General features: G+C 39.4%; 1 protein-coding gene across 7 annotated transcripts in view; it reads left to right on the top strand.

The window, feature by feature from the left end:
• Zfand6 (zinc finger AN1-type containing 6) overlaps positions 1 to 23,419 on the top strand; it is a 69,295-nt gene that overhangs the window by 30,969 nt on the left and 14,907 nt on the right. Inside the window, exon 1 of one of the 7 annotated variants that reach the window (XM_051148866.1) lies at positions 6,743 to 6,903. The exons of 5 other annotated variants lie outside the window; for them this stretch is intronic. The gene's annotated coding sequence lies outside the window, so the exon portion shown is untranslated. Of the gene's footprint in view, positions 1 to 6,742; positions 6,904 to 16,997; positions 17,130 to 23,419 lie in introns of those variants that run through there. One more of the 7 variants, XM_051148868.1, reaches the window with a different exon arrangement.

The raw sequence follows: 23,419 nt of genomic DNA, 5'->3' as shown, positions 1-23,419 counted from the left end.
ACTTGGGGAGAGGCTTATTGTCTACACAACTAGATTGGTCTTGCAGTTTATTTCCTTCAAGACTACACATTTACCTAATGAGTGATTTGTGTTCAGGAAGGTAATTAATCTGGAAGTAGGTATCTGGGCAGTACTAATACACTTATAACTCTGAGAGAATGGAGAATAATTTTTGGACTTGAAGGGCTAGTCTTTTAAAAACCAGCTGTTGTGATATTTCTTTTCACTTTTAACCATTTGCAGTGTTCTGTATGTAAGTCACATTTTAAACATTTTTTTTCCTGGTTTTCCGAAACAGGGTTTCTCGTTGTAGCCTTGGCTGTCCTGGACTCGATTTGTAGACCAGGTTGGCCTTGAACTCACAGCAGTCCACCTGCCTCTGCCTCTCCAGTGGTGGGATTAAAGATGTATGCCACCACTGCCTGGCCATTTAAAACTTTTTAAGAGACAAAATAATTTATTTTTTAAAGACTTAAACATAATTGTAAAATATAAGAATTCAGGATTCAGTCTGTTTCATATACAAAATAGGATAACCGAATAAGTATGTCATTAATCCTTTCAAATACATGTGCTAAGAAACAGCCTTTGTTTCTTAAATTATTTAAGAATTTCATGTATGAGTACTGTATTTACATATTTCCCTCTCCTTCCTCCAACTTCTCTGCCCTTTCTCAAATTCATGGACTCTTATTCCTTAATTATTGTTGGTTTGGCTTTTTTGAGACAGGGTTTTTCTGTATAGTTCTGGCTGTTCTGGACCTTGCTGTGTAGACCAGGCTAGCCTCAAATTCATAGAAATCTGCCTGCCTCTGCCTCCCAAGTGCTGGGGGTCAAAGGGGTGCTCCACCACCACTCAGCTGATTTTTGTTCACATACATTTGTAAATACAATCTGTTGAGTTCATTTATTGTTGATCATACATACACACGTATGTATGTATGTACGTATGTATGTATGTATGTATGTATGTACGTATGTATGTATGTATATGTTTTGGACTGGCTGCTTAGGACTGGATCTCCTTTCAAGGGGTTTGTCTCTTGAGCAGATGGATTCTCTCTCTCATCAGTGCTTAATTACCTGTAGTTTTTCATCTAGAGGTGGGGTTTGTTGAGATTTCTCCCATTCATGTTGGCAAAACACCATTTTTAAAATTTAATATTAAAAATAAAACAATCATCTCATTTAGAAATGAGGATCTTCTCTTTTTAAAAAGTAAAACACTTGATTTAGTCCTGGCTCTCTCCCCAGTTTTATACTTTGTTTTTATTTAATTGTAGATTCATAAAAACAAAGTTGGTTATAGCTGTAAATACTCAATCTTATTTTGAATATAAGTATTTCCTTCATAAAATATAAACGTATAAGTAAAACATGATACAGCAACAGCAACATTTCACTTGTGAAGGAGATACATTATAGTGTGTTTAGTGATTTGTTTTTATTTTTGTTTTTCCCTATTACAAAGAACTTCCGGCAGAAGGACAAAGGCTATTGTTACAGAGAACTTGACTCCTTCACTCAAATTCCTTATTTTAAATGGAAAATCATTAGTTTCTGTAGAAATTTGGCTGTTGGAACAGGGCACAGAAAAACCCTAAATATCTCAGACATTTGGCTACAGAAGTGTTTTCTTGAGACAGGAGGGAGAAAGATTTTTTGTGAGTGTTTTTGTTTGTTTTTTGTTTTTTTCGAAACAGGGTCTCTCTGTGTAGACCAGGCTGACCTTGAACTTACAGTGATCCGCTTGCCTCCGTCTCCCAAGTGCTGAGTTTTAAGACATTCCTCAATGGGTTTTTTTCCTCTGCAGTCTTCACAGTGAAGACATGATTTTGGCGTGGGGCGGGGGAGCCTGTTTCTAGCTGGAAGCCCAACCGGCAAGGCCTCTGTGTAGCATTCTGCATTGGTGTGCTCTAAACTCCGCAGCTTCCTGAGAGACCTTGATCTTCTCCAGGTTGACTCCCAGCCTCAGCTGCTCCGAAGATGTACAGGCCACTCATGTTGGCCCCAGAGGATGTAATGTGGCAGAGTTGGCATGTGCCGACCTGCTGGGCCCCACATTTATTGTATTTTGAGATAGAACATCTCTATTTACCAGGCCATCTTGAAACTCAGTATTAACCTGAGCTGCTTGGAATTTGCCATCCTCTTGCCTTAGCCTCTCAATGCTGTAGTTACAGGTATGGGCCTTCTTACCTGGAGAGGAAACTGTGTGTGTGTGTGTGTGTGTGTGTGTGTGTGTGTGTGTGTGTGTGTGTGTGTGTGTGTGTGTGTGTGTGTGTGTGTGTGTGTGTGTGTCTCCCCGTCCATCCGTCCCTTCTTACCTGGAGAGGAAAGTGTGTGTGTGTGTGTGTGTGTGTGTGTGTGTGTGTGTGTGTGTGTGTGTCTCCCCGTCCATCCGTCCCCGTCCGTCCATCCCCTGTGTTACAGGTATGGGCCTTCTTACCTGGAGAGGAAACTCTGTGTGTGTGTGTGTGTCTGTCTGTCTGTCTGTCTGTCTGTCCCCTGTGTTACAGGTATGGGCCTTCTTACCTGGAGAGGAAACTCAGTTCCTGTGTCTGCCTGTGTCTTTGTGTTAGAGTGTCCACACCTATATTTCTTAAATCTGGACTTTCAGGTTTAAGTTAGGTTAAATTTTAGGTTTGAATTGGTCTGGTTTTACTGGTAGTGTATATCATTCTGATTCTTTTATGACAGTATCATCTACCTGCTGCATTCAAGGAAGTGATCATTACATTTAGATATTAGAGAAAAAATATGAAAGCAAATAGAGAGGTCTGGCAGAGGTGTGGGGGGGGGCACACACACCAGGGTTTCTCTGTGTAATCCTAGCTGTCCTTAACTCACTTTGTAAACTGGGATTGGCCTCGAACTCACAGAGATCCTCCCTTTGCCTCCCAAGTGGTGGGATTAAGGGCATGTGCCACTCTGCGGGGGGCTTGAGATAGAAAATTTAACCTACTTTTTAAAAAGTACCTGGGATAGGAATCAAAGGCAGGGATTGAGATGGGAGTGAGAAAACTTTGCTATTAAAGTGTTTTGTAAAATCTGGCAATGTGTGCTGTGGATTTTCATCCATCAGAGCAGCCTATTACAGAGCCTGCCTGAAAGTAGGTATAGAGTAGCTGTAAAGCAAGGCCTACAAAGAAGCAGCAGAGGGACCAGTAGATATTCTGTCCTAGATGGCCACTACCTGGTGGAAGCTGGATCCAGTTTAGCACAGGAGGCTGAATGCTTCCCTGTTCTTGTTAGCCCAGTGAGCTCCAATTCCTGCTTCTCCCTTTACGAGACAAAGCAGGGTACACGATTTGTCACTCTCCTTTCTCCTGTGTTTATTGTGAGATTTTCCTAGAACAGAGACTGCTGCTTTAGGCCTCTCAGCAAGTTTTAAGGAAAGGAAGTTATGAGCAGGGTGAGCATATTGTCTTTGGTCCTGAGGAACAAATCCATTTACTCGGTTGTTTTTTTTTTTTAGCTTTTGTTTGTTTGTTTGTTTTTATGTCACTGGCATGCTTGTGATTTATCGCTGGTGTTTTGATGTCAATGATTAAGCTTCTGTGGCTTTCTTCTCCAGGTGCAGGATTCTCTCTGTAGTCAATGTGTGTGTGCCTCAGCCTTTATTGGCATAACGACGTTATTTTTAGGCAGAAGATACATCTTGATATTTTTTGTTGATGTTCTTGATAGATCATTAGCTGTTGGTTTGCTTCTGCCTTGCTACCTTGCAGAAATTAGCTGAATTTGGAGTTTTTGGCAAGGAGACATTGCAGATTAAAGGCAGTGCTCTGGTAGAGGTTTACCTTTTCAACTTCAGTGAAGTATGGCAGAGGTTGCACCGTACAATAAGGAAGGTGGGGCGAGGGAATTTCAAATCTGTGTAGCACAGCCTGTCATTTGTATGGCATGTGTCAGTGAGCACTGATCTGTGGTGTTCTGTCAGACCCTGTTTCCTGTAGGTCATTGTGGGTGTTGACCATAAGTTAGCTCAATTTAGACTGGGGCTTGAATACAGTTGTAAGATAGGACACTGGTTTTGTTTTACTAGATGCTTGTGATCATTAGAATATCAGCTTCCAGTACTTTCTAAATATTCTGAAATTTAAGCTTATAAAAAGTTACAGAGCCATGTAAATAATTCCTGTGTGCCACTTAGCAGGGTCTGACCTCCCTTAATATTTTGCCAAAAGTACTATGTATTTTATTCTAGTCAAAATATTCTTTGATTGTGGTTGTTGGTTTTTGTGGCTGTATGTGCACAATTCACAACACACACACACACACACGGAGACAATTTCAGAAGTCATTCTTTAGGAGACATCCACTTTGTCTTTTGAGGCAGGGTTTGTTTGTTTGATGTTCTTAGAGGTACCGATTCTTCTGAAGTGAGTGGCAAACTTATTGTAGAATATCTGTCAGATTGGGCTTATCAGTGTGTTTATGACTAAGGTTAGGAAATGCCTATCTATGGTATCAGCTTCTCTTTGTACCACATTTAGGAGGCATGTGTCCACCCATGTCTTAGTCAGAGATTAATTTGGGTTTTCTGATTAGTATGCGATCTGCTGGGGTCTTTTTCTTCAAAATTAATTTCCTGTTGTACTGTCACACTGTCACCAGGGTGGAGATACACCCTGAAACTCAGTGTATAGCAGCCCTCATATAACCTCTGTCCACCAGCTTAACCCTTTCTGATAATTTTTCCTGAATCATCTACTACAGTCAGAGTGACTCAGATGATTAGTCTCTGGTCTTTAATTGTGTGAGCTCAAAGTTGCAAGAGGGAACCTGTTTCAGCTGTTGTGCCCCCTTTAACAGTATTTAGTGTTGGACAGGAAGCTGTCTCCTACAGTGTGTATGGATTGTTTTAAGCACTTTTGCACTGTCTGAGATAAACCTGCTTTTTTCCTTTCTCTCTTTCACTGTTTTCTTTTCTTGAGATTGCTCCCTCCAGATTTCTATAATTGTTACTCCAAAGAGAGAGATGATTTTCCTGAATTTATAGCCAATCTGTCATGTTCCTTATAAAGCTGATTTACTAGTGTTGTACTTGACTATCTGATACTCAGTTCCAGACATGGCTTGCTGTAAATACAGTTGATCACCATGACCTGTCATCTGATCAAGCCTGAGGCTCAAGAGCACTGGGTTAAGGGGACAGAAAGATCCAGCCTTAGTTCCATAGTCTTCAAAGTGTGTGCATGTACAGACTTCTGTAGGAAGGAGGGTGAAGCATGTCTGCAGAACTCTTGTGTGAAAGGAAGTTACAGACTTTGTGAAATATTGAATTATTTCTTTGCTCTTTTGTGTTTGTGTAGATTACAAAGAAATATTTGTTTTAAATAAACTTATATCTTTATAGCATAGCATAGCATAATATATATGCAGTATTTCAGCATTAGATAATGCAAAGTATTTAAAATATTTGTAAAAATTAGCGACTTTGAAAGGTATTTATTGGGTTTTTTTTTTTTTAAGTCATCCTGCATCTGTTAAGTATTTATCCTATATTTATGAAATAGTAAAGCCTGTCCTAAACTTTACTATGGATAATTAGGACAGTATACACATATTGAAGCCAGTGTGCATATACAAGAAAGATGATTATCTGGATTTTCAAGAACAATTTTATTGAAATTTATTTTGTCTGAAGTTTCTTGCCAGTAAGAAAGAAAAACATTGAGCCATCTAAGCCTAAAATCTGCCTGTGTATAGCTCTCTGTTGTAACAGTAAGGCCAGAATTTTAAAAATGGATTGGATAAAGATATGGGCAATAATACTGCTTAAGAGTACTCAGCATCAGTTTTCTTACATTCTTGTATTTATTGTGGAGGATATGGTTGGAAGAGGGTACACATACACCAAGCCATGCATGTAAAGGTCCAAGGACAACTTAAGTCAGTTCTATTTTCACCGGTGGGTTCTGGGGATCAAATTCAAGTCTTCAGGCTTTGCTACAAGAGTCCTTACTACTTGATCGCTCTTTGTAGTCCCTGCATCAAATTCTTAAATAGTATATGTCATTTTCATATAGGAGTATAAATTTTTAATGGAATCTTCTCTAAAATATTTCTATTTATTTCTGCAATTGAAAATGTCATTATGACTGCTTGAAATGGAAATAGGATTTTATATTACCTATGGTTACCCCCTAATTTGTAAACATTGTGGTTTTCTTGTGTTTTAACAGTTCAGTTTGAGTAGAATTACATATTTCTTACAGAAATGTTGTCTTATTTTCTGTAGAAGCCCCCCACTTTATTCATCTGCAGTAGTGGTACTGTAGGGACAAAAACAGGGGACCTGTGCTACAGGTCTTTATAGCTCATGTCAAACAAAGCTGCTAACTCCTACTGTCAGAACAAGATTAGGACCTCTGTCTCTCAGAGCTGTGACAGAGCTATCCTTGGAGCACTGAAGGGCCTCTACTACTTGTGAAGATGTGGTAGTTATTCTAAATAAATTGCTAAGCATCAGAAAAATTAAGGAATACCTAGTTTAACTTTGGATTAAATGATTATAAAAATAACTCTTGCTCACATAGCCTACGCTCTGGGGTAGAAGAATTGGTAGGCTGTGGTTATGTATTACTACATTTTTTTTTCATTAGTGTCAATACCCCCTTTTTGTGTCACTAACATAGTGAAGGCATTCTCTTAACTTTTAGATTATTAAAATGTGATAAATTTACATGATAAATTTTAACTGTCTCAACTCTGTTTCATGTTAAATGTGTTACAGGAATGAATCTGAAGTCTGCTGCAGTAAAACACTGAAGGCTTTAAAATGTTTTCTTGCATAAAACTCAAACTTTAAGTAGCTGCTTATGAGGATAGGGAAGGCAGGAAGCTAATGTCTGTCTCAAGACACAGGACAGCTGTTTGCTCATCAACCTCAACTGTGTGAGTAGAGATTTAAGCCTGTAACCCTATGTAAGTGGACGTAGAACTTAATTTTTTAAAAAAAAACCAAAAGTAAGTGAAGACACACTTAAGTTAGCATGATAAGACTTTAAGGCCTCTTGTTTCTGGTGGGTAGGATTTGAGGGGTGAATTGAGTAGTATGTAATTATTGTTAGCAGTTACACAATGCTGGTGACCACATAACTTTAAGAAATTATCCTGAGTTTGGATCTGCATGACTAATTTTCTTGTGAAGAAAAAGGTTGTTTTTTTTTTTTTTTAAGATTGCTGTTTATTATATAATTAATTTCAGCCAATCATAAAATTTATTCTAGGAATTATGTGATACTAACATGGAAATATTTTTCTTATAGTTTAGGAATTTAGAGAATTCTTATTTAGAAATTTAGGAATGCTTATTTCTTAAGTGCAGCTGGAAGTGTTTTAATATATGTTACTAAAGTACTTGCAAAAGATAAATTCATAGTGATGGGGGAAAAGGAATTTTCTCTTTTGCTAAGAGTTGTCACCTCAAGAATCCTCTTAAAAAGACACCTTTTTTCCTACTTCAACTTCTGTTGTTGTTGATGATGCATTTTAGGAATGAGGCTCCTCTAACTTGGATTCCCTTCTCTTCAGAAGGTCCAGTGGTTAAGTGCCAAGACTATAGAGTCAGGCTACCCTAGTTTCACATCCTAGGTATTGCTCTAACAGCCAGATGACATTGAGCAATCACTTGACACTTCCATGCCTCTGTAAAACAGTGATAATTTTCGACCTAACGCAGTAGTAAAGTTCAGTGATTAACAGCACTTGCAAATGATTATCATTAATATTGTGAAGCCTCTTTTTCTTCTTTGAGAGGAATAACACTAGGGAATAAAAACCCTCAAAGTAATAGCGTACTTTTTAGTTTTTGTCATGCTGGGAATTGAACCTCGGGTCTCATTCTTTCTAGGCAGGTACTCTTATCATAGCTCCATTCCCAGCCCCTGAATAATAGACGTTGGACTTAAATTTGTTTTTTGTTTGCTTTTAAAATATTTGTCTGTTTATTTTAAGTAGAGGAGTGTTCTATCTGCATGTACACCTGCATACCAGAAGAGGGCATCAGATCCCAGTGTAGATAGTTGTGAGCTACCATGTGGTTGCTGGAAATTGAACTCAAGACCTGGAAGAGCAGGCACTTCTCTTAACCACTGAGTCATCTCTCCACATGTAACAAATGGAGTTGCATTTGTGAGTGAGTGTTTGTGTGTGTGTGTGTGTGTGTGTGTGTGTGTGTGTGTGTGTGTGTGTGTGTGTGTGTGTGTGTAGAGGTAGGTCAGAGAAGAGCTCGAGGGAGTCAGTTTTCTGCTTCCACCATGTGGGTCATGGAGATCTAACTCATCTTGGCTGCAAACTTCTTTACCTGTTGAGCCATCTCTCATCAACTCAGGGTTAAAAATTCAGAAATCATGAACATATTCAGATAAGAAACATCCCAAGCACAGTGAGTGATGACCTTCACTGTCTGTCCTCACACTCTGAACCTGCGGCCAGTGCCCACCCATTTCACACTCTTGAGCATCACAGGAGGCTTACTGACTGACTGTTTTGGACAGAGCTATTCTGCAGGGTAACACTGATGTTAGCCTGATGTTTATTGATGACTCCATTCTGTCCGTCTTGCCTGATGTGGGTGCGAGAAACTGAGCTTGGGTCCTCTGCAAAAGTCGTATACTAATGCTTTTTAACTTCTGAGTCCTCTTTAACTTCTCTCCAGCCCTGTGGTAATAGTTTTTGAATATGAAATTGGTGGATGAGCAAGCATTTGTACAGATACTGAGATTTGTCAGTGTCTACATTTTGGATTGGAGTTCACCATCTGACCTCTGTGTTATGAAAATGAAGGCTAACCATATTCAGGTTGGCTCTTGGGGATCTAGAACAGTGTTTCCAAATGCATTTTAGCCATTTAAATTCCTTTGTTCAAATAAAATCTTTTCTAGAGATTGGGCATTGTGAAAATACCGGAAAGGAACTGTTGGAGCATTATGTGATGCCCCTTCAGTATTTTTTCTGCACCACTTTCCTCCACCTGCATACTTGATGGAACAAAACATACTTAGATCACATCAGCCTGGTTAAGAATTACCTAAGTGATAAGATTCACAAAAACTATGCACATTGTATTTTAAAATTCTTAGTCTGTAACTCTGGCTCCTAGTAGATAGACTGTTACCTAAAGCTAGTTGTGATACTAAAGATGTGAAACTGGAAAAATGATAGCAGAAAACAAGCCTTGAGTCCATGTTTTATGTTATAGCTGTTGTTGCCTGTATCATATTACTTTCTACTTATAGGCTGTCTGAAATGCTCTTGTGTTATCTGGCTGATGGCTAAAGGATCTTTCGCCTAAGTAGTCTATTTTTTTTCTAAAATGTTGTACCTCTTAAGTACTCATATTATTTGTACTAACTGGTAGGAGAAATAACACCAACTACTTTCAAATTAGCAAGTAGGTCCTATAGACTTACGGCATTTATGTTAGTTGCTTATCTCATTTCTGTGGGGAAGGGGAAGAAGTCCCTGGGCTGTTGTGATTGCTTAGCTGGTAAAGGCACTTGCCAAGCCTGACAGCCTAAGTCTGCTCTTCAGCATTCACATAATGGAAGGAGAAAAACTGATTCCTGTGAGTTTGTCCTCTGACCTTCACACATATGCGGTGGCGCGCATACACACACACACACACACACACACACACACACACACACACACACACGGAGTACTGTCTTAATTAGGGTTACTATTGCTGTGATGAAACACTATGATCGTTGGTGTTTGCTTTTGTCAATTGGGACTTGTTTATGTGCATTGTCAGTAGCAGAAGCATGGCCGCATACAGGCAGACATGGTGCTGGAGAGGTAGCTGAGAGTTCTACATCCAGATGGGCAGGAAGAGTGAGAATCACTGGGCCTGGCGTGAGCATTTGAAACCCCAAAGCCTAGGCCAAGTGACACACTTCCTCAAATGAAGCCACAGCTCCTAATAGTGCCACTGCCTATGAGCCTATGGAGGCCATTTTCATTCAAACAACCACAAATTTAAATTTTTATTTATTTTTAATATTTTAGGAATATGAATTATCAAATCTTCCCATACTCCCTCCTTTATGATATCTTTCATCCTCCATAATTATTCCCTTCCAATTACATGTGCCCTGCCACTGAATTTTTGTTTAATTGTGTGTGGTGGTGGGGGTTGTGTTATGTGCATGTGTATGCTCACAGGTGCTCATGGAGACCAGAAGAGAGCAATGCAGTCGCCGGAGTTGTAGTTACAGGCAGTAGTGAGCTGTCTGATATGGTTGCTGGGTACCAAACGATAGACCAATACATGCTTTTAATGATGAACCATCTCTCCCCATGTGCCTTTCATTTTTTGTAAACCCACTGAGTCCACTTAGTACTGTCAGTGTGTGCATGGGTACTCTCAGGGACTACATACTCGGAATGAATGAGTGTTTTATGTTTTATAAAACTGACAAAAGCAACTTAAGGGTTTATTTTGGCTGACAGTTCAAGGGTACAGTTATGATAGCAAGAATGCTGGGCAGCTGTTAGAGTATATCCGTAGGCAGTAAGCAGAAAGCCATTAGTGCTGGGGCTGTTTGCTCCCCCACCCCACCCCACCCCCCTTTTATACAGTCTGGGATCCCAGCTCTTGAGATGACTCCACTCACTTTCAGGGCAGGTCTTCCTTCCACTGAAAACCACCTCTTATATACACCGAGGGTATATGTCCAGGATGAGTCTAAATCCATTCAAATTAACAATAAGGAGTCACCACCATAGACACTGTCCCTGACTTTTTCCTCCCTACTGTTTTCCCTTTGGTAGCCATTTTTTACCTGCTTTTGATGTCATGCAGCATCCATTTTTATCACTGTGAACTTTCTTCAAAGCAATATAAAATATTACATGTTTCATAAGCAATATGAAATGATAATATGTAGTCAGCAGTACTTTTTAGGGCTCCTTCCAGTCATAAATTGGGAGAATACCCTGTTGTCTGATTACTTAATTGCAAACTCCTCTTAGGCATAGATAATAAGCTTTTCACAGTGTTAGGAGTTTCTAAGGTTATTTCCTGCAGTTGATATTCCAAGCACACAGAATCCTTTCCCAAGAAGAATGCGGTCACGTATGTGTTAGCCATGGACACACGTGAGCATAAACTAGTGAAAACTCAGACAGCGATGGGATCACCCGGCAATATAAGCAATGAAACCACTGGCCATGTATAGAAATGCCACTATGTGGAGTGTGTCTGTACTTATCTTTATTCTTCTGCAATGGTAAATGCTTAGTGTAAGCAACTAGAAAGTTTGTGTTAGCAAAATAATTGATACATCATTTATGAACTTCGGTTATAAACCATTGCCTGACACTTCTGACAAATTGTGGTAGCCTCTCAGGTAGAGGTGAGGCATTTTCAACTAATTCCTAACAAGTGATCTGTTATGTGGCAAGCAGGCCTGTTACACAGTGTCCTTGTTGACCAAAGGGCTGCAAACAAATGAGTCTTGGAGTGATAATGACTGCACCCCTCTCTCTAGTTATGAACTGCAGTTGTTGACTTAAAAGTCACTCAATTCTGATGTGAGTTTTGTACTAGTTTATGTCACTGTGTTTTCATTGTCATTATCCAAGAGGCTCTTCATGAGACTCTGGTGGGATAGAAAAGACAGGTAGCATACCTGCCTCCATGTGAGTGGCCTGGACTCGGCATTAAAAAGACAGTATCATAATCAAAGCTGACTTTAGAATTAAGCCAGTCCATTGCTGTTTTCCTTGTATTGCCTTCTATATGAAGTTGACCCTGCATGTACAACTGTTCTTCAGTGAACTGTAGGTAGGCCTCTTGTCAAGATACTTGTTATCCCTTACTTCAAGTGACTGCATCTTCACTGAAAGAAAAATCAGCCTATTGGGATACCATGCACTCTGTTATTTGATTGTTTTGTGGTGCTAGGGATTAAATCCAAGGCCTTGTGTATGTTAGCAAGAACTCTACCACTCTTCCCAGACACTGATCTTTTTAGTCTTTCAAAAAACAATAGCTATGAAGTTAGAATGATTATATTTCTAGATGTTGTTGAGTATATGTTAGCACTTTGTGGTTTTGCAACTATTTGGATTTTCAAGGTAGGTGTCGTGTTTCTGTAGGTTCATGAAAATCAGACTTTAATATCTGTGTCCTTATACCTACAAGATTGAATCCATGCTAACCACATGATGTACCATAGAGCTACATGCTCAGCTCCCTACGTTGGTCCTGTTAATCTTGTAAGCCTAAGCTGTGGCATAAAGCTTGAGCAGAACAGTAGGCAGCACAGGTCAGCATATCACCCTTGAATAAAGCTATAACAAAAGAAAAACTGGTTTGCTGTCAAGGAGTCTTGCTGTGTCTTTTATAACATTTCTAACCAAACAAGTTTTTTTTAAAGCATTCATGTATTCATCTGGCTTTTACTTGAGTACCTGCTAGATACACAGAACTCAGAGCAAAAATTGGCAGACCCTGGTTCACTAACCCAGTCCTTCTCAGCCCCCTTTTATTGTAAATACCCTCATTTATTAAGTTATGTGTGGTTTCCTTTCATTACCAAGGTAGAACTTGAGAGTTGCCTTGGAGACTGTATGGCCCACAAAGCCCAATATTTATTATTGATGCTTAGAGGAAAAGTTTGCCAACCCCATTCAAGTGTACTGGCAAATATAACTCTGGGGAGAAAAGAAAATGCTTTGTGTGTTGAATCTTGATTTTCTCTTTTCTGTTATATTCTCTTTGCCCTCACAGACAGGCTATTTGTCCACATTCATCCTTAAGTTGATCCTGAAGGCGCTGCTGCTGAGTACAGGCAGCTGTACTATAACAGTTTGTCTCTGGGTTTGTAGGTGTCTGTTTTCTCAGCAGACCTATCTCTGAAATGGGAGCCATAAACCTTAACTCTGTCCAAAGGTGACTTCTGTTGGTTTCATGTGGAGAGGAAACTAGCATGAAGGTTTTATTTTAGGACACTATTACCCCAGAAAGGATCAAAGAGGAATAAACTAAACTAGAACCTGTACCAAGATTTAATAAAGTTAATAATTTTATTGTTTCACTAGGAACTGCTGATTGGGGATGGAGAGATAGCTCAGTGGTTAAGAGCATTTGCTGTTTTTGCAAAAGACTCAGAATTAGTTTCTAGCACCCACATGGTGGCTTTCCTAGTCACCATTTTATTGCTATGAAGAGATACCATGACCAACGCAACACTTAAACAAAAACAAAACAAAAGGAAAAAGAGTTTATTGGTGCTTGCTTACAGTTTCCATGGTTTAGTTCATTATCATCATGGTGGGAAGCGTGGAGGCACACATGTTTCTAGAGTAGTAGCTGATCCAAAGGCTGAGGGGCGGGGGAGGGAGAGAGGGAGAGACAAAGGCAGACAGACTAGGCCTGTGCAGGCTTTCTCAACCTCCAAGACCATCTCAGTGACTTTTTCCAACTAGGCCCCACCTCCTAATCCTTTGTACTCTTTCAAGTAGTGCTACTCCCTGGTGACTAAGCATTCAGTGATGAGCCTATGGGGTTCGTTCTCACTCAGATCACCACAGTGGCTGCTGACCATCCTGAACTCTAGTTCTAGGAGCTCCAACATTCTCTTCTGGTATTTACTGTACCAGACATGCATGTGGTATATGACAAGCTTCCAGGAAACAAAACAAAACACTCATATACATAAAATAAGTAAGCCTTTAAAAATAGAACAATATGCTTTTTTCTCCTTTCATTTTTGAGATTATAATATAATTATATCATTTCTCCTTTCCCTTTCCTCCCTTCAAACCCTCCTATATACTATCCCCACCTTGCTCTTTCAAAGTCATGGCCTCTGGGAAGACTGTTTGACCTGCTCTCACCATTTCTTAGTTGCCTGTAGTTCTTTGTGTAGGGTTAAAGCTTTGTGGGTTTTCCTCCCTTCATGTTGGTGAGACCTTCTGGGTTTAGGAGACATAACAAATTTCCTGATCCTCTAGCTCTTACAGTCTTTCTGTTTCCTCTTCTGCAATGTTCCTTGAGGACTGGAATGTTGTGTAGATGCGTCAGTGGGACTCCATGACTCTGCACTTTGATTGATTATAGTTCTCTATAATGTTCTCCATCTAAGCAACATGCTCACACAGCTAGCCATCTCTCTAGCTCATACAAGATTAAATTTTGAGAAGAGATAAAGACCTTCCCAGGGGTTTTGGAGGTAGCGAAGTTAATAGAGTGAGTGTCCAGTATGAATGAAGCCCAGGATTCCATCCGCAGCAACAGTTTGTGAGTGGTAGCTCATGCCAGTAATCCTAGTGCTTGGGAGGTAGTAGGTAGCAAGATTAAAAGTTTAGCTGAGTAGCTAAATAGGCCAGCCTGGCCTATAAGCAAGCCTTAAAAATATAAAAGGAATTTTTAAAAAAACCTGCTGTCTTTCATGTTAAAAATATAGTCATAAAGCATATAACAACTTATGATAGTTCAGTGCCACTGCTAAGGTGTCAACTGTTTTATCCTCTCTTATACTGCCAACATAGATGCCAAAGAATTGAAGAAGATGAGTTCTTTGTTGTTTTATTTTTTGAGACAAGGCCTCACTGTGTAGCACTACCTGTCCTGGAACTTGCTGTCTGATCTTGCCTTGGTCTTCTCAGTACTGTAATTCTGTCTGTGTACTACTACTACTACACTACACTGGGTGCTGTTTTGAATGGGTGTTTCCTATTGTGTAGGCTGTCTTTGAACTTGGGTGGAAATGGTCCTCTTACTTCAGCTTTCCAGTACCTAGAAGTTCAAATACATGATGTTACACAGGGCTATAACCTGTTATCATGAAAGGAGTTTTGACCTTCTTAAGATTAGAAAGGGTCTCAGGGACTGCCCAGTGCTCTACAGATAGGCTTTGCATATTTGACTTAGACAGTAGACTGTAGCCAGTAGCTAGACTTGTTAGGTTGAATCCTAAAGTATCTTTATAGTAAAGTCAGTGCGTGTGTGCATGCGTGTGTTATGCCATTGTACACAATTTCAAGAGTTTTAGAGAAAGATGTTACTGAACTGAGGACATTAAGCAAGACAGTCATTCACCAAGTCTGCAGAGTTGGAGATTCCCTTAAAGTGGTGTGGCCGATGAGGCAGGAGGTGAAGAGATTCCCTTAAAGGGATGTGGAAGAAGGCAGTGAAAGCAACTGCCTACTTAATGGCTGTGTAAAAGTGATGGCTGGATGGCTTGGAAGGGCAAAGAGAAGGAAATGAGAGGGCTTGTGGGTATGAATCTTGTATATTACAGATCATATTTTATATTTTGGGTTTAGGGGAGAGATGTTTTGTTTTGAGAAGCAGGTGGAAGTCCATGAACAAGGCAGCCCCTGAGGAACTCTTGAGTGGGTTTCCCTACCTTTTTATAAGAGGGGATAGTGAGTGACTTTATGTAGGTTAAGTGCTGACTTACTCTTGAAGACAAGTGGCACAGAACAAAGATCAGTTGTGAGAGCATGTAGCTAGCTGTTGAATGGAGCTCTCAGCTGCTTATCGCATGGGCCCTTCTTTATGATGCAGCAACTAGCTTACCGAAAGTAATGAGCATATGGACAAACTGTGCCTTGCAGTAAGGAAAGAATGGTCTTTTCAGTAGTGACTTTGAGTTCGTTTTACATGAGAAAAACATGAATCTTAATCGTGCATTGTTCCACCTTTTAGAAAGTCCAGATAAATTACCAATGAAAGATAAAACATCAAATCTAGAAAAAAAGTATGGACTATTTTCATGATCTTGGAATTAGCAATGGCTTATTAAATACCACCTAACTAAACAAGGACATTGTTAACATAACTTAGCATCACTATGATGTGATATCTGATAGAAAAACTTGGAGGAGGAAAATGTATTTTGGCTCACAGTTTCAGAGGGTCTCAGTCCATCATGGTAGGAAAGTTCATGGAATTAGAAGAGTGTGTTAGAGGTCCCCCATATCACAGTTATCCGGGAAGCAAAGAGCGTAATCCCCTAAAACCAGGCCTGTCCCCAGGAGTCCATTTTGTCAGCTAAGCCCCACTTCTTGAAAGTTCTACAGCCCACCAAAATAGTGCCACCAGCCAAAGAACACACATTCAAAGCATCAGCTTGTAGAATCAAACCCCACTTAAAATGGAAAAGACAAGGCACATAGTGGGCAAAAAAAGCAAAAAAAAAAAAAAAAAAAAAAAAAGATCTATAACAGAAAACAGTAAACAGTGAGGACAGAAGAGGATGCCGAGTAGTCAATCAGAGAATCCAGTGATGGTGAAGGTCTAAGATAGCTCTGAGATAAGACATGGAAGCACAGAATATTTTAGTAGAAGGGAGGATGTGTTACTTTATCAGGGTTTCTGAAGTCACTTAATACAATCCAGATAATAAAAAGCAAAGGAAATAATTCTTTTGATTTTTAAGGCTTCAGGGAATAGAGTATGGACATCTTTGTATTGGACATCCAGCCCAGTGCAGGAGACACTCCTGAGTATGCAAGAGCTGAGGAATAGCTTGGACTTATAAGAAAGCTCCCAAATCACTACCAACACGAGGTAGTCCTTTACACCCTGGAACACACTGTGTAGGGATATTCTCATATGAAAAGTATAGTTGAGGCCCACAACATTAGGTATATATATAGAATATCTTCTTTACAGAAGTTTAAGAGTTAGAAAAGTTACTAAGTGTAGCATGTAACCAGGCATGCAAATAAATATATATACACTGGCCACTTCCCTGCCGTGCCCCACTGTTGACCTTGAACTTGCAGAGCTGTAAGTAGAGGTGTGTGTTACCGCATCCAGCTACTGTGGCCCCTTCTGATGAGATTTATCATCTGGGCCTATGCAAACTTCCCTATTGCAGTAGCCGGCTAAGTGGGGTTTATCCTAGAACACTTCTTATGTTGTTGTAGTTAGCATGTAGGAATGCCATGCTGTATATTTGCTAGGAAAATATCCCCAGAGATCTTATCCACATGTTAGGTAGACTCAATGCCTTTTTGTCTTTCAGTGCAACCAACAGCAGGAAAGGCAACTGGACTTAGGGATCTGGGGACTGCTATGCAGAGAGTAGGAACTTTAACCTGAGTCCCTGTTCTTTCATCAGAGTGAGCAGCTTTCTTACCAAGTACTTTCCATCAAGGTGTGTTTTCTGTTTGCTTTGTGACCTTCCTGGTTATCTCTGCAGACAGTCCTCCCTTTTGCGCCCCCTCCCTCACCCCCTGGTCTGTGTCTGTGTGTGTGTGTGTCTTTGTGTAATCTCGACCCAAATGGATTTGGAGATTCTGGTGCTCAGGACTCTGAGAATTACTGTGTCAGAATAGGCATTGATCTTTGGATCACTTATTGTTAAAAATTTTATAGTAAAGCATGCCTAAATTTCTATTTTGCTGTTTTCTGAGATTCTGTTTTTATAAAATAACAGAGAACTAGCCATCTCTGGGTGGTTAGCTTTTTATTGACTAAAGAGAGGCAGCAGGGCATTTAATTCCAGCACTCAGGAGGCAGAGGGAAATGGATCTCCATGAGTTTGAGGCCAGCCCGGTCTATATAGTAAGTTAGTTCCAGGCTAGCCAAATCTACAAAGTAAGACTGTCTCAAAAACAAAAACAAAAACAAAAATAAAAATAAAAAATCAGAAAGACAGACAGGAGGAACTTTAAGAGTTTGTACTGGAACAATAGTTCACAGTGTAATTGGCACTTTTATTTAACTTGCAATATCATCGTACCCCACCCACCCACCCACCCAACTTCTCTTGAAATTACTAATAAAGCTCCTAAATTCAGGAGATCAAATTCCGAATCAGAACCTGATCAGGGGCTGGAGAGGTAACTTGGTGCTTCAAAGGCCTCAGTTTTGGTTCCCAGCACCCATGTGGCAGCTCACAGCTATCTGTGACTTCAGGTCCAGGGGACCCAATGCTCTTTTCTGGCCTCTGCAAACACCAAGCACACATGTAGTAAACATACATATCCAGGCATGCATATCTATCTATCTATATCTATATCTATATCTATATAGATAGAGATATATATTTAAACAAACTATAGCCTCTGATTAGTTTACCATGCTCCCACTGTGCAAGGCTATACATCCAGCAGTATTCAGCCAGCACAAATTGGCCATGATGGGAGTGGTGGAATGACACAAAGTTGAGTGGGGTGGACTTCAGAAAAGAGTTGGGGAAACGGGGGCAGGGGGAGGGGCAGAGATGGAGTATGATCAAAACACTGTACAAAACTCTCAAAGAGCTAATAAATATTTTTAAATCTGAAAAACAAGACTTGATGAGCTGAGCAAGTGGGCTGACACAGAGGTCACCAAAAGAGTTAGGCCTGCCCAGCAAGCTTCAGTTTTTACAGCATGAGCTCACTCTGTGAGGTCTTCCTATTTTTCTTAGAAATCTGAATTTTTTATGTGACATTCCCCAATTTTTAAAGATATTATGCACACACACACACTCACATACCCAAATTTTACAGAATTTTAATATGTGCTAGCCAACCAGAAAGGGCTGAATAAGGTTAAATTGGTGTTTTACAGCTTCTCTGGACTAACACCTTACTGTAAACTATTTTTTCCTAGTTTCCTTTAGGTCAAGGCAGAAAAACAGTGGGGTTGTGTTTACATCTTATAACTGCTTTAAGCTGCAAGTCATATGTTTTGGATAACATTTCCTTATTACTATCAACAATAATGAAATGTTGTTAGCCAACAAATATCTTGTAGGATTCATGTGGGCATAAAAGGGATTTGAAGCAGCTTCATAAAGCTGGGAAGTGGGTTGCTGGGTTGCCTATGATAAGATTTAAGCATCCTAAAGAGTGCCACAAGCAGCTTTCTAAGGAATGCAAGGGACCGATGTCCTGAAGGAAGACATATGCCACAGCAGACAGCATCTACAGGAAAGGAGAAGCAAGAACTAGGAATATGCAGTTTGGATGGAGCAGAGGTCTGGGCCTTCTACTTTTAGGCACAGCAGAGTTAGAGTGGTGTTTCAGGTCTAGGAGTGTGCTGGCACTATATGTATCATTTAATCTGTTGGGTAGGTAATGCGTGCATTCTAAGAGCATCAACCCTAATGTGGGTTAATGACTTCTCCAAACTCCTACAAACAAGAAAATGACAGAGTTGGGAGTTGTGCTGTTGCTAACTGACTCCAAGGCTGCCCTCATTTTACGCAGTATCCTTTGTGTGGAAAATAAGCTGAACTTGGTACATTATGTAGAACACAAATGCTTGGTTGGGTACTCTTCAAGAACAGTCACTATACAATAACTCAAACTAACTAGATGTTCCAGGAGAGCTGAAGTCAGTAGAACTGGAGACAAGGTAGTAAAACAAAAAATTAAAACGGGTGCAGCTGGTGTGTATATGGAACTCAATCTCCAGGCTCCTGACTCCTCTCCCCACCCCTCACTCCCAGGGTGAAGGGAAGAAAGTTACCATTGGAATGGAAAGTAAAATAACATGACGTGTTCCCAGATGAAGTCACTAGAACTGGTGGCTTGACTGTAGAAAATGAACAAAGGCATATCCGTAGAATTGACTCTCTTGCCTTCAATGTTGCTGGTCTTTTGTAGGAATTTTAATATGTAATTAATTTTTTTTTTGCATTCTCAGATATGTAAGCTTGAATTTTTATACAGATAAGGACTTTGTTAGGGAAAAAACATAAAGGAGAAATAAATTTTTAGTACAGTTGGTTGCAGCTAGTTGCAAATTATCTCAAGACTGAACAATTAAATAAAGTTTAAGCTAATTTTTATGTGTAAATAATAAAAATTCATGAGTGTCTCATAATTAAGTTTGATTTAGGTTTGGCAGACTGCCATTCTATATGTATATGAATGACTGATTTGTCTGCTTACCAGATGTATGACTTTGGACCAGTTAAGTCTTTTGAATATTATTTCCCTCATTTTTAAAGTGGGAGTCTCAAAGCACCATCTTGGAGAGTTCAGAAATAAATTCTGTAAGGATAATACAACAGTCCTACAGTAAATTCTGAATAACTGAAGCATTAGAGAGCAGAGGGAGTAATAGGTTGTGATTTTGACTGTGACGAATCAGTTCAACGCTTTGGATTCAACTTGTGAGCTGTTTCATTACTATACTGTGCTAGTCAGTGCTCAAGTTTATGCTTGGCATTTTCACTGCCCTCCTCCTTGGGTTTATAGATGGAGTGCCACCGTGGAGCATGAAGAATTGATGTGACTTCTTCTCTTCCCTTACTGGTTTTACTCCCTGATCGTTTTCAGTGCCAGATTGATGCCCTGCAAGTGGTTCACCTACCAGAAAAAGCACAGTGGTGAGGAGTGGTGGAGCTGGGGTTTTTTCCACAGTAACCTTGCTGAGCCACTGCCTTCATAATAAATAGTCAACTTTTGTGATTTTTTTTTTTGATAATTTTGAATCTTTACAAAAAGAACTTTTCAATATTTTGAAAATGAATAAATAAGATTGAATAATTTTATAGTTATCTGTATAATCCCTTTTGTCTCTTGGTCAGTTGGCTGTTGTGTAGGACAGTTTGGCTTAGAAAATAGCTAAAGTTAGATGGTATTGAATTTTAATATTAGTTTTAAAAAGTTAAATGTGGTAGAAGAGTGTGATGCTATTATTTTACTTTTAATTGTGTCTGTTTACCTGAGTATTCATTGAAATACATCCCTCTCTTTTGGAGGTCTTTGTGGCTTTCAGTTTTATTGACTTGCTCATCTGTATCAGGAAGAAAAACTCCTTTATTGTATCTTGCTTTAATCTGTTGCTTAGTGGCATGGTATAGTAACAGTTTGAGCCTGTGTTTTCTACAATGTCCTTTCTCTATTATCTACCCCAAGGAATCTTGTTAAGTACGCTCACCACCCGCCCCCAAGTGATGTGCACTTACATAAAATGTTAAGTCCAGAGATAATGCTGTGTATCTGTTTTTCCACATAAAGAATATGTTAGTTTTGTGCCACTTTTCACAAAAGAGTCTGTGTTAGCCCTTTTGAAATTCTATGGTCTGTGTTGAGAAATGTATATTTTGCAGGAGTGAATTCTCAAAATGTTCCAGAATCTTATGTTTTCTAAAATTAGTGAGTACCATGAAGAGCTTTTATTATGCATATTATGTTTAGTCTATTTAGCACATGACAGAGTAAAACTGAAGGGAAATTTTAATACGAACTCATTTAAAATGTTTTAAGGGAAGTTGTATCTGTCCCTCCCTTTTTTAATGATGAGAGGCTTAAGAAAACAAGATTCTCATGGTTGCCTTGGATTTAATACATATAGTGCTGGAAAGAAAATCTGGGCTTTTGTAGCTGAAAAAGAATGTTTTAATAACCTTCCCAGATGATAAATGATGGTATTTATTAATATTACATTGACAGCTGGTACTTTCTGTAGGGATGGTTGCAGCTTAGACTATGGTACCATATAAAACCTCTTTGTTTTCTTGTTGGCTTGTCTGTCCATTTGAATGGTTCTTTTGTTCAAGAATGATTTTGTACTGTCATACATGGGGTACTTGATTCACTGAGTTAAGGAGGTCTTGAAATATTGCATCAGTATCATTTAACCACATTTAGTTAATACCACTACTGCTCCCACTAAAACACTTGAAATATTGGGGATTTGTTAAGCTTTTTTCTGTCTGACTGCTTGAGTATATCCTTAGTAGTGGCTAAGGGTTGGCTGTTTGAGGTAAGAGGTTCACTTCTTTTGTTTTAAAGAATTGTCTGCCATATACTTAAGTGTGAATAACCAGTTTATCTGTCATTCTTTCAAATAAAATTGTTCACTAAAAGGGTAGTTCAGTCACCTTACAATCCATTTTTTCTTTAGATATATTTCACCAACGTGTAGAAATGCTTCATAGGTTAAAAAGATGTTTAAAACATGCCAGTGACCCCAGAAAATACATTCTCTAAAAAAAAAAAAAAAAAAAAAGATCATGTGCTTGGGTAAGATTTACCAAGTAAGTTTTCTTTTGCTCTGGGTGTAGCACGATGATGTCTGCTAGTACAATTTGTTCTACTGCCTTTTGGCTCATTGGAAGGCTCGGTCTGAAGCACACCACTTCTTTTGCACCACTGCAAAAGGATCATTGACAGTAGGGGTTTCATTTGCTTTGTTTTAAGGCAGATAACTTGTTATTGTTCATTCTGAGGATGGTATAGATTTCTATAGGGACTAATGTATAGCCAGGCTACCAGGATGAATCCTACCTCCATTACTCAATTATCTTTATCATAGTGAACAGTCATCCTGATAATAAACTACACAAACAAAGAACACAGGGCTGGGGAGATGGTTCAGTGGATAAAGTGTTTGATACACAACCATCAGGATCTGAGTTCAAATCCACCACAGTCACATAAAAGGCAAAACACTGCAACATGCATCGGTAGTCTCAGTGTTGGGGAGCTAGAGGCAGAAGAATCCCTAGCACTGGCGTCCCAGCCAGTCTAGCTATATTGGTGAACTTCAGGTCCAATGTAAGATTAAAAGTGACTGAGGTGAGGAAAACACCCATTTTTAGTTTTAACCTCCGGCCTCAATGCGCACTCAAAATGAGCATGCACCTACACAGATACATTAGCACATACACACACAAAAGAATGCAATAGCCTAGTGTACCTTGGGAACATCTTGCCATCAAACTTATGTTAGCTTCTTTACATTTTAATTGCCTTTTACTTTGACATACGAATCTACATATGATAAACTGCAGGAGAGATATGACTGATACAACACATGCTATACACACAAACACACACACACACGTACACATGTACACACGTACACTCGTATGAGATTCTGAAAGAATTTGTCATGGAGTGAGAAAGAAGTTTGTCAGAATCTCAGATTGTATTCCCAGCTAAAGGTCTAAATACCATCCCGAACAGTTTGACACTTTGTGTTGTCTGAGGGTTTTGCTTTTGTTTTTCTGTTTTTAGTCAGAGTTGCCCAAGGTAGCCCAGGCTGGCCTGGAACTCTGTATAATTGAAGTTGGTGACTAGGAATCCTCTTGATCAGCCTTCCAGGTGCTGTAATTACAGCTAGGACATTTCTTTCTTTCTTTCTTTCTTTCTTTCTTTCTTTCTTTCTTTCTTTCTTTCTTTCTCTACATTTGTTTCTTTTAAGGCAAGGTCTCATTGTGTAACACTGGCTGGCCTAGAACTTGGTATATAATCCAGGCTGGACTGTATCTCACAGAAATCTGCCTGCTTCTGCCTCTGAGCACTTTGACTAAAGGGATGCTCTACCATTCCGAGCTGGTACATTGCTTTTAATAGTAGATACTAAGCATACAGCCTTCTTTTATAGTCCAGAGAAAGGGCCTTATGATTTTTGGTTATTAAATTTGGTATATCCTCGCCTTCAACAATCTTCAAACCGTTCAGGTAGAGAAATCTGTGTGAGCAGTGAATACTTTCT

The sequence above is a fragment of the Acomys russatus genome, chromosome 7 (assembly GCF_903995435.1).
Source record: "Acomys russatus chromosome 7, mAcoRus1.1, whole genome shotgun sequence".
Taxonomy (NCBI): domain Eukaryota; kingdom Metazoa; phylum Chordata; class Mammalia; order Rodentia; family Muridae; genus Acomys; species Acomys russatus.
Note: the sequence above shows the minus strand (reverse complement) of the source record. Positions and strands in the feature narration are given on the sequence as shown.